Genomic DNA, 10,079 nt, shown 5'->3' with positions numbered 1-10,079 from the left:
CAACACATCCTAGGCCAGTCCACAAATACAGACAATCCTAGCCGATGCGGGACTGGATTATTGTGAGGAAAGATCGGAGTATGCAGTTTGTGCCACGCGCGCTGCCGCATGCGCCCTCCGGCTGGAATCGAGCCACTGACCCGCACAGGCATGACCAGGCCATCTGCAGGGGGTGCGGTTGGGGGGGGGTGGGGGGGGGGATGGGGGAACGCGCATCGCTCTGCGAAATTCAGTTTCCCGGCACATACGATACACTATGAAGCACACAAATAAGTTTAGTTTGCATTACTGGATACTCGGGGAAGCTGACTGCATGTATCCATACAGCCATCCTAAACAGATTTTCCACAGTTTACCCAAATTATTTTAAGTGAATGCCTCGAAACGGTTGGTTCAATGAGATAATGGTCAATTTCTTCGTCTATTTGCAAATAGCTTAGGTGTCGCTTCTTCACTAGTAATCTCGACTTTAAATTCTTATGAGAATGGTAGCAGGCTAAACATTCTGGTCTGTAATATTTTTTTCGTAATACACTTCCAATTTGTTGTGCATAAATTCGTATGCGGATCTGTGTTGTTCATGCTTAGCTTGTGTTGACGAACATCACGTTTATTGTTTTCTTCCTTTCAAATGGTTCAAATGGCTCTGAGCACTATGGGACTTAACTACTGAGGTCATCAGTCCCCTAGAACTTAGAACTACTTAAACCTAACTAACCTAAGGACACACATCCATGCCCGAGGCAGGATTCGAATCTGCGACCGTAGCGGTCGCGCGGTTCCAGACTGTAGCGCCTAGAACCGCTCGCCACTACGGCCGGCTCTTCCTTTCATTGTGACCCTTTAGCTGCAGTACTGTGTAAAAATATATGCTGCTACATGCTAAGAAAGACTCTGTTTAATGTTATACGGACATGAAAATTCTGTTCAGATACTGTGGAATATTTGGAATATTCAAAATAACATACTAGGTCATCCCCCAAAGTGCACCAATCAACGTTTCTTGAGTGTCGTAAACAATTCTAAATTTTTCAAGCAGTCTTGAAATTACAATTTATTTTTGATGTCGTCGTGATCGTGTCTAATTGTAATGCTGTAAATGACGTATCTGTGTGTCTGGTGTTTGAATTATAGTTTTACTTTACTTATCGACAGATCTTGGCTATTTGTGAAATATATAGAATAGTAACTACATTGCGTCGTCCGCAAAACTTAATTTAATAATTTGTTTCTATGCAGTTGCCAAGGCCTTGCCGCAGTGGTGACATCGGTTCCCGCCCGATCACCGAAGTTAAGCTCTGTCGCACTGGACTAGCACTTGAATGGGTGACCATCCGGTCTGCCGAGCGCTGTTGGCAAACGCGGCGCACTCAACTCTTGTGAGACAGAGGAGCTACTTGGTGGTGAAGTAGCGGCTCCGGTCTCGGAAACTGACATTCGGCTGGGAGAGCGGTGTGCTGGCCACATGCCCCTCCATATCCGCATCCAGTGACGCCTGTGGGCTGAGGATGACACTGCGGCTGGTCGAAACCGTTGGGCCTTCATGGCCTCTTCGGGAGGAGAGTTTATATGCAGTTATGCAATCTGCTGCATTATTCTTCTCAGTTAAATAACGTAAATAAAACTTCACTAGAGTGAGTCACAGGCTGCAGCTAGTCTGTACTCCAGTGTTCTTTTAATGGTTCTGGTTTAATTGATTACAACATTCGTAAAAGAAGTAAAGTAATAGCCGTTTTGTGCAATGTTTCGACTGAACTTCACATTTGACACTTACCAAATTATTGTTTAATTTTTCTGTTTGTGACTGGGCACTATGCACTGATAATTCATTCTGGAATATACAGATCGTGAAAAAATAATAACGACAAACTTCAGGGGCCTTTGGAGGGTGTCTTCAGGACCAAATTGAAGACAGGAACCCATGGCCAGCAACATCATCCAGCGACACTACAGATCGACCAAATTATAGGGACCAGCGCCTTGTGTAAGGTGAGCGTAATTGCAGAATCTCCCACGTCACCTTACATTTCATTCAGGACAGAAAAGTTAAAATTTCTGTGTGTAAAGTAATACGTTAACGGGGTCGTCGTCCAGACTCTAATGGCCCAAGGGATGCCAACAGGCCGCCGTGTGATTCTCTGTCATGTGACGTATCACTTACGCGATATGGAGGGGCGTGTCATCAGCACAAAGCTCTCCCGGCCGTTTTGCCGACTTTCCAGGACTTGGAACAACCATTTCCCAATCAAGTAGCTCCTCAGTTGAAGGTTTATCACGCTAAAGGGGCTACGCAAGAAAATGTACTTTCTAGGTTATTCAGAATAAACTTTATGCATATTACATGAACATAAATATGCACTAACTCCGCATTAACATTTGCACGTTAACTTTAGGGAAGCAAGTGGTCACTTGGCATGATCCAGATGTAACAAATGAATACTGACTACTCTAAATGAATTTTCACTGAAATGCTAAACGGTCTAAGTGCATTAAACAAGTCTTGTGATTTTTCTACCTCTGGTAACCATTTTACAGTTCAGTCTTGGCACAATTCACTGTAAAGCTGTTTTCGCACCTCAGGTATGTATTCCACCTACTTTTGAGATCACTTTACTTCTCTGAAGACAATCCTTTTGCATCAGTGATCTCATTGAATATATTCATTTTGAAATCTTTACTTCACCATCCCTTTTGCAACACTCTATTTCAACAAATGTCTTGTTTGTCTGATCTACCCCAGACGGGGTGATTTTAATCCATTAGGCATAGCTTTATGGACCTAGATGTGTTAATGATCATGTCAGCCGCTTGATGGTCGTATAAATAACTGCCTCGTACCTGAAGTGACTGCTCATTGCGAGTTATTGATTTGATGTTTATTACATCATCAGGAACAAAATGGTTCCTCACCTTTGCTATTTTTTAAAAACTGATCCCTTTTAGAGTTGCCGGATTTTCTGTTACCTTTGCTGAACTATTTCGATTGTTTCTACAGTCCATTGCACAGCCAATGTGGACAGACAAGAAGCAGGCTAAAAAACGGCAGGAGCAAGCGGAAGTGTACAATCTCTCTGTGCAGTTCAGCCAACTCATGTAACACATTCTGAAATAACCCCATTTAGCATGAGTACTTCTCTTGCCATCTACTATCCGTTGTAGCACCTACATCAGCCATCATTGTAGATGTGTGAAAGCCCTGTTCACGTCACTTAACGATGTAAAAAACAAGAATTATACAAGGCTGACGCTTACTCCCTGTAGCATATAAACCTTCAATTGATACCTTATGGCTGAGTTCACCCCGTACCAGTCCTCTTAGCAAGAAAAAATCCTAGACAATACTGAGATGAGAATCGAACCCGGTTCCTTCACACGGAAGCCATCTAGCACTAAGCTACGGAGGCGGACAGAAGTAACACGTTAAATGAAACCTTAATTTAAACCCCAGAGTATGCAGCAGTTTGATACGAAGAAAGTACCACTCATAAAAAGAAATTATTGAAAGAGTATTCATCGTTAAAACAAGTGGAGACATGTCTCGCAATTATTAAAAGTCGTCACAAATGACATATAGACACTATCCCAGGGCGTCAATCGAGAAGAAATACTCCTGGAAAGTGACTGAAAGCGGGTCAGTTACGGCCTAGGAGGAGATGCGGACTGCTGGAAACGAGAGGAAGTTCGGCCAGGGCAGGAGAGCGTACATTGGCGAATGAGATGAGTTATGGGAAGGAATAGTAGAATAACAGTTCTGAGACAAAATATAAAAAATACTGAGGGCAGAAGATAGTGCTGAATACTGTTTAACGAAAAAACTCGAAAAAGTTTGTTTTTGATAAAGTGCAACATAATAAAAGAATGAGGTGTGCAGTGCACGATTTGGGGAATTGGGGTTCGCGGTAGGGATTATGCATGAGTGAGCTCAGTTTTACAAGGAATTCATTAAACATAAAATATACTTCACAACAATATAGAAACTATAACAAAATAGTAATTGGTTTTCAGTCCAATACAGTCTTTGAAGGCAATGTTGAGTAAGAGTGTAATGTGAAATATCTTCAGCACAATGAAAACAAAATTCAGACAGACTTCACCCCAGCAGATAGAATCGTGCCATCAACAATAATAGTTACAATGTATACGACCTCTGGCCACAGGCAGAAAAATGACAATTAATTTAGTTTCTGAAATTAAACACAGGATAACAGACTGCAAGTGAGCTCTCTGGCTTAGTTATGGTTACTTCATTAGCACTAGACTAAATCTAGATTTAAGACTAGTTCCATCACCAACGGGTCACTAAAGGAAAGCTACTATCCACTAACTAGAGGAGTACCTACGAAAATTTCTCAATATCATTTCCTGTACAATGTGACATACAAAATAGATGACTCTCGCATGAAAAAGTAAGAAGATAAATTAAGGTGCCGCGCGGGATTAGCCGAGCGGTCTAAGGCGCTGCAGCCATAGACTGGGCGTCTGGTCCCGGCGGAGGTTCGAGTCCTCCCTCGGGCTTGGGTGTGTGTGTTTGTCCTTAGGATAATTTAGGTTAAGTAGTGTGTAAGCTTAGGAACTGATGACCTTAGCAGTTAAGTCCCATAAGATTTCACACACATTTGAACATTTTGAACATAAATTTAGGTAGAACGGCATTAACAGAATCAGTCATGGTCATAGCACAATAACAAAAAGAGCACCTACTGTACAGGGGTAAATACAAAATCAATCTCATTCATGGTGTATAAATAAATGAAATCAATATGGCTCTCGCTTTTGTAGAAAAAATCCCCATGCCCAGCATGGCACCACACAACTATAACACGCTGCTTTATATCCATGGACCTTCCGTGTGTAATATTGCTGATCGTCTGACACACGCAAACCACAATCTGTACTCTTCGTTGTACCCTATGTTGCATCACTCACCCGACAAAAATAGCGCTGTCTGTCGCTACAGCTCCAGTTAGTGTTCCTCTTGTAATCTGGAAACCCCTGTCAGCGTCTCCACTGGAATTACCATCCTCTCGCCCGGGAAATGACACCAACAAACTGCCCCACTGAGTCGTTCGTGTCCACACGGCATCCACACCCCACTTTGACCGTTAGTGAGATCGCACAGCGGCTCTTTGGTGCACCAGTCTGGATAAAACTCCCCGCTCTTGACTCTACACCAACTCAGTCTCTCCAGCTACTCCACGGGCAAACACTGGACTGCACGTATGGGTCTGCTCACGACACGCACGGCATCAGGAATCAGGACGGCCATCCCTTGCTGCCACCGAAATGTAGTCCAATCCGTGCGGCCACTCGCAGTCCAAGCCCAAACAACTTTTCCGGCTCTCCCGCAGCTTAATCCAAGACCCGTGTTCACGTTTCAGCTGCCCATTCTCGGCTCAGTATGGCGGCAGCAGCGCCACAAACGCTACGGACCGCACTCACTAGCCAAGCGCAAGCGCGAGAGCAGTGCTAAGGCTGCCGGCTGGGTAGGTTAGCAACAAAAAGTGCCAATAATTACAGACTCACGGCACACGGTTAATAGGTAACAACAGTGTGAGGTAACAGTTGGTGCTGTAATATAACAGTGACAAATGGAAGTGATAATGCAAAAGAAAGGAGGTTAGGTCTCTCTTATGTCAGTAAATCATTAGCCTACGAATTTATCTCAAGAAAGGACTGCTGCACTCCATTGAAGCTCAAATAATCTTAGGACAACAAAGAACTGATTTGTGTCGCACAAGTGCAGCATAGTTCTTCAGATGAAGAAAATGGCTTGGGAATGTCATCGTTGTTCGCATGCGAAGTTGCTAAATAACTTCCCTTGCAGTCAGATCCCGATCATAAGCGCAGTCAGATTCAATAACAAGGATAGACATATAAATTACGTTGTACATAAAAATTGTAATACAGGCAACGGTGGAAGTGGAAAGTGGGTGGTGGTTGTGTGAGTGTAAATTCTATCAGTATTTATATATATTAATTTACCAATTTCAGCAACTACAAACGCTTACGGAAGATGGAACGGTTATGATATTCAGCGTTCAGTTTGTCAAAACACATGACTTAGTATCTAGCATATCAGAAGACACTACAAAATAACAAGCGTCCTTGAATTTCACCGACTTTACAATAAAGAGGCTAGAAATATTATACCAAAAATAACAAAAAGGAAAATAATAAAACACACAATAATCAGTCTTACACCAGGATACCAAAGCCTAAAATGTACCCAGCCAAAGCTGACACGCTAACTCACACTCAACATGGAGTTAACAAGAGAGGAGGAATCAGCTATAGAATACACGAACCAAAGTTACTCTCTGCTGGGCACAATAAATGAGAAAAACAAAACAATGAATGCAAACAACAAGGAGGGATTAAGATTGTGACATCTTGCTAACCTAACTGGGTCAACCCAGACACCGTCGTCTGCATTACAAGAATACACTGATCACAATTGGCACAACTTCCTTTAACCGTCGTAGCTAAAAATACACTGCAGGTAACGGTGCTAGACTCCAGATTACACTGAGTACCCTCGATTTAAGAAGACAAACAACATCCACTGCCCCAGACCAGTGCCCGGATATTTACAGCGAACCACCGCCAGCCCTCACTGCAAGCACACCAGACTGCCTCAGCGCTTTGCTCGACGACTCCTTGCTTCCCCATCTCCGGTCGGCTGCTTCCCCACTTCCATTCTGGCGACAACAGTGCCCACACTGACCAGCGTACATGGGGCTACTATCGCAAACAACACTCTGGGACGTAAACCAGCTCGGCCGGTATGCCTCGTATAGCCTGCCCCTGAACACCAAGACTAGTCCGCCGTTGTGGCCGAGCGGTTCTAGGCGCTACAGTCTGGAGCCGCGCGACCGCTACGGTCGCAGGTTCGAATCCTGCCTCCGGCATGGATGCGTGTGGTGTTCTTAGGTTAGTTAGGTTTAAGTAGTTCTAAGTTCTAGGGGACTGATGACATCAGAAGTTGAGTCCCATAGTGCTCAGAGCCATTTGAACCATTTGAACTAGTCCGCCGCTGTCCGTAGCACCCACTGCAGGCACCGAGTTTACGCTGCCAGTTCGCTTCCCGAACGCCATACTACTCCTTGGTGTAACAGCAGACCGCTCCACGTCTCAACGTGGCATTGCGAGTGGCCGGCTAGCTGTTGCAGGTGCCTGCCATCTGCTGCTCTGGAAGGCAATCCTATCGCTTGTGAGAACAGCCAAGCTAGGCGGGAATATGACGGTGCCTTGAATCGCTAATTCACGGCACCTTTAACAAACAGATAACAACAAGCATATTATACACTCCTGGAAATTGAAATAAGAACACCGTGAATTCATTGTCCCAGGAAGGGGAAACTTTATTGACACATTCCTGGCGTCAGATACATCACATGATCACACTGACAGAACCACAGGCACATAGACACAGGCAACAGAGCATGCACAATGTCGGCACTAGTACAGTGTATATCCACCTTTCGCGGCAATGCAGGCTGCTGTTCTCCCATGGAGACGATCGTAGAGATGCTGTGGAACGGCTTGCCATGCCATTTCCACCTGGCGCCTCAGTTGGACCAGCGTTCGTGCTGGACGTGCAGACCGCGTGAGACGACGCTTCATCCAGTCCCAAACATGCTCAATGGGGGACAGATCCGGAGATCTTGCTGGCCAGAGTAGTTGACTTACACCTTCTAGAGCACGTTGGGTGGCACGGGATACATGCGGACGTGCATTGTCCTGTTGGAACAGCAAGTTCCCTTGTCGGTCTAGGAATGGTAGAACGATGGGTTCGATGACGGTTTGGATGTACCGTGCACTATTCAGTGTCCCCTCGACGATCACCAGTGGTGTACAGCCAGTGTAGGAGATCGCTCCCCACACCATGATGCCGGGTGTTGGCCCTGTGTGCCTCGGTCGTATGCAGTCCTGATTGTGGCGCTCACCTGCACGGCGCCAAACACGCATACTACCATCATTGGCACCAAGGCAGAAGCGACTCTCATCGCTGAAGACGACACGTCTCCATTCGTCCCTCCATTCACGCCTGTCGCGACACCACTGGAGGCGGGCTGCACGATGTTGGGGCGTGAGCGGAAGACGGCCTAACGGTGTGCGGGACCGTAGCCCAGCTTCATGGAGACGGTTGCGAATGGTCCTCGCCGATACCCCAGGAGCAACAGTGTCCCTAATTTGCTGGGAAGTGGCGGTGCGGTCCCCTACGGCACTGCGTAGGATCCTACGGTCTTGGCGTGCATCCGTGCGTCGCTGCGGTCCGGTCCCAGGTCGACGGGCACGTGCACCTTCCGCCGACCACTGGCGACAACATCGATGTACTGTGGAGACGTCACGCCCCACGTGTTGAGCAATTCGGCGGTACGTCCACCCGGCCTCCCGCATGCCCACTATACGCCCCCGCTCAAAGTCCGTCAACTGCACATACGGTTCACGTCCACGCTGTCGCGGCATGCTACCAGTGTTAAAGACTGCGATGGAGCTCCGTATGCCACGGCAAACTGGCTGACACTGACGGCGGCGGTGCACAAATGCTGCGCAGCTAGCGCCATTCGACGGCCAACACCGCGGTTCCTGGTGTGTCCGCTGTGCCGTGCGTGTGATCATTGCTTGTACAGCCCTCTCGCAGTGTCCGGAGCAAGTATGGTGGGTCTGACACACCGGTGTCAATGTGTTCTTTTTTCCATTTCCAGTACTAGCCATACCAGAATAAACAGTGGTACAACGGAAAGGCACACTATAACCTGTTGCTAGGCCACCCCGTCAGTAGCAAACGTGAAGTTTCTATGCCTACGTATCATAAGCGGAACTTCTCATAACTGGCGTGACAGCGGTCAGGCCGTTAGATGGTGTCGCGCGCATCCATGCGCTCGCGCTCCGTCATCAGGCCACATGTGGCCCGCCGGGACCATCCGGCCGCCGTGACATTCGCAGTTGAGAATGTGGATAGGAGGGGCGTGTGGTCAGCACACCGCTCTCCCGGCCATTATGATGGTTTTCTTTGAGCGGAGCCGCTAGCATTCGGTCGAGTAGCTACTCAATTGGCTTCAAGAAGCTGAGTGCACCCCGAAAAATGGCGAAAAATGGCAACAGCACATGGCGGCCCAGATGGTCACCCATCCAAGTGCCGGCCACGCCCGACAGCGCTTAACTTCGGTGATCTGACGGAAACCGGTGTATTCACTGCCGCAAAACCGTTGACTCCGCGCATCCATGCCTGTCTCAGAAACATTGTTTGCAGTCCGTCAGTGCACAAACCCAGGCTGGCATTCGCCTCTTTGTGTTCAGCGCTCTCTAACGTCGTTGGCTGACGTTCGTATTTCCACTTTTTTGCTCAAGAAACCAGCTACAGTTTTCCTCGAAGTTTGTTGGTATCGTTTTGTTACAACCTATACGTGGCTGAAGTAGATACATATATCACTGGAAGATGCCCACCAAATTATTAGTCCAAAGATTGTGTACCAGGGTCTTCTCTAGGGCTTCGCTGAAGCTTCACGACCTCGTCGCTTATACTTGCGATAACTGACAAGGAAATCTGACCTCTAACACATAAACTACGCCCCCAAAATGAGTTTTGATAAACAGGGTACTCTGCTTATAACTTCTCGGAAGCAGTAAATCGATTAAGATAGAGGTACGACTGATTTACTTCACCGACGTGAAGACAACAGAAGCTTCTTGGTATTTTAGTGTAGGCACCGACAGCTGGAAAAAGAGCTACATGAATCTTCTCCTTCACTGTCATTGTCAAACTCATCAGTGAGGAAACAATGATATTTGGATAAGACTGGAAGAGCATTTTGCAGTTACATGCTCTAAGAAAATGTACAGGTATTTAGTTGGTCTTTATGGAAATCAAGATAAACACGAAACTGACTGAGACGTCAAACTTGTGAACTAAACACGGAGTACAGAGTGGATGATCCTTTCGAGTCAGTCTTCTTACCGACTGAGATACTCAGGTACACCTGGAAGCCCGACAAACAAACTGAAACAAACAGTTGATCTATTTTCTAAACTGCTCAGACCGATAGAGGTAGTGCAGTGGTTAGCACACTGGACTC

The 10,079-nt window shown here is 46.5% G+C and overlaps 1 pseudogene; it reads right to left on the bottom strand.

Annotated features, from left to right (window-relative positions):
- Positions 1–9,099: 9,099 nt before the first annotated feature.
- On the bottom strand, positions 9,100–9,217 carry LOC126476287 (5S ribosomal RNA; annotated as a pseudogene).
- Positions 9,218–10,079: the final 862 nt, after the last annotated feature.

This window comes from Schistocerca serialis, chromosome 4, assembly GCF_023864345.2.
Source record: "Schistocerca serialis cubense isolate TAMUIC-IGC-003099 chromosome 4, iqSchSeri2.2, whole genome shotgun sequence".
NCBI classification, from domain to species: domain Eukaryota; kingdom Metazoa; phylum Arthropoda; class Insecta; order Orthoptera; family Acrididae; genus Schistocerca; species Schistocerca serialis.
The sequence above is the reverse complement of the archived record's forward strand: the minus strand, read 5'-3'. Positions and strand labels throughout refer to the sequence as shown.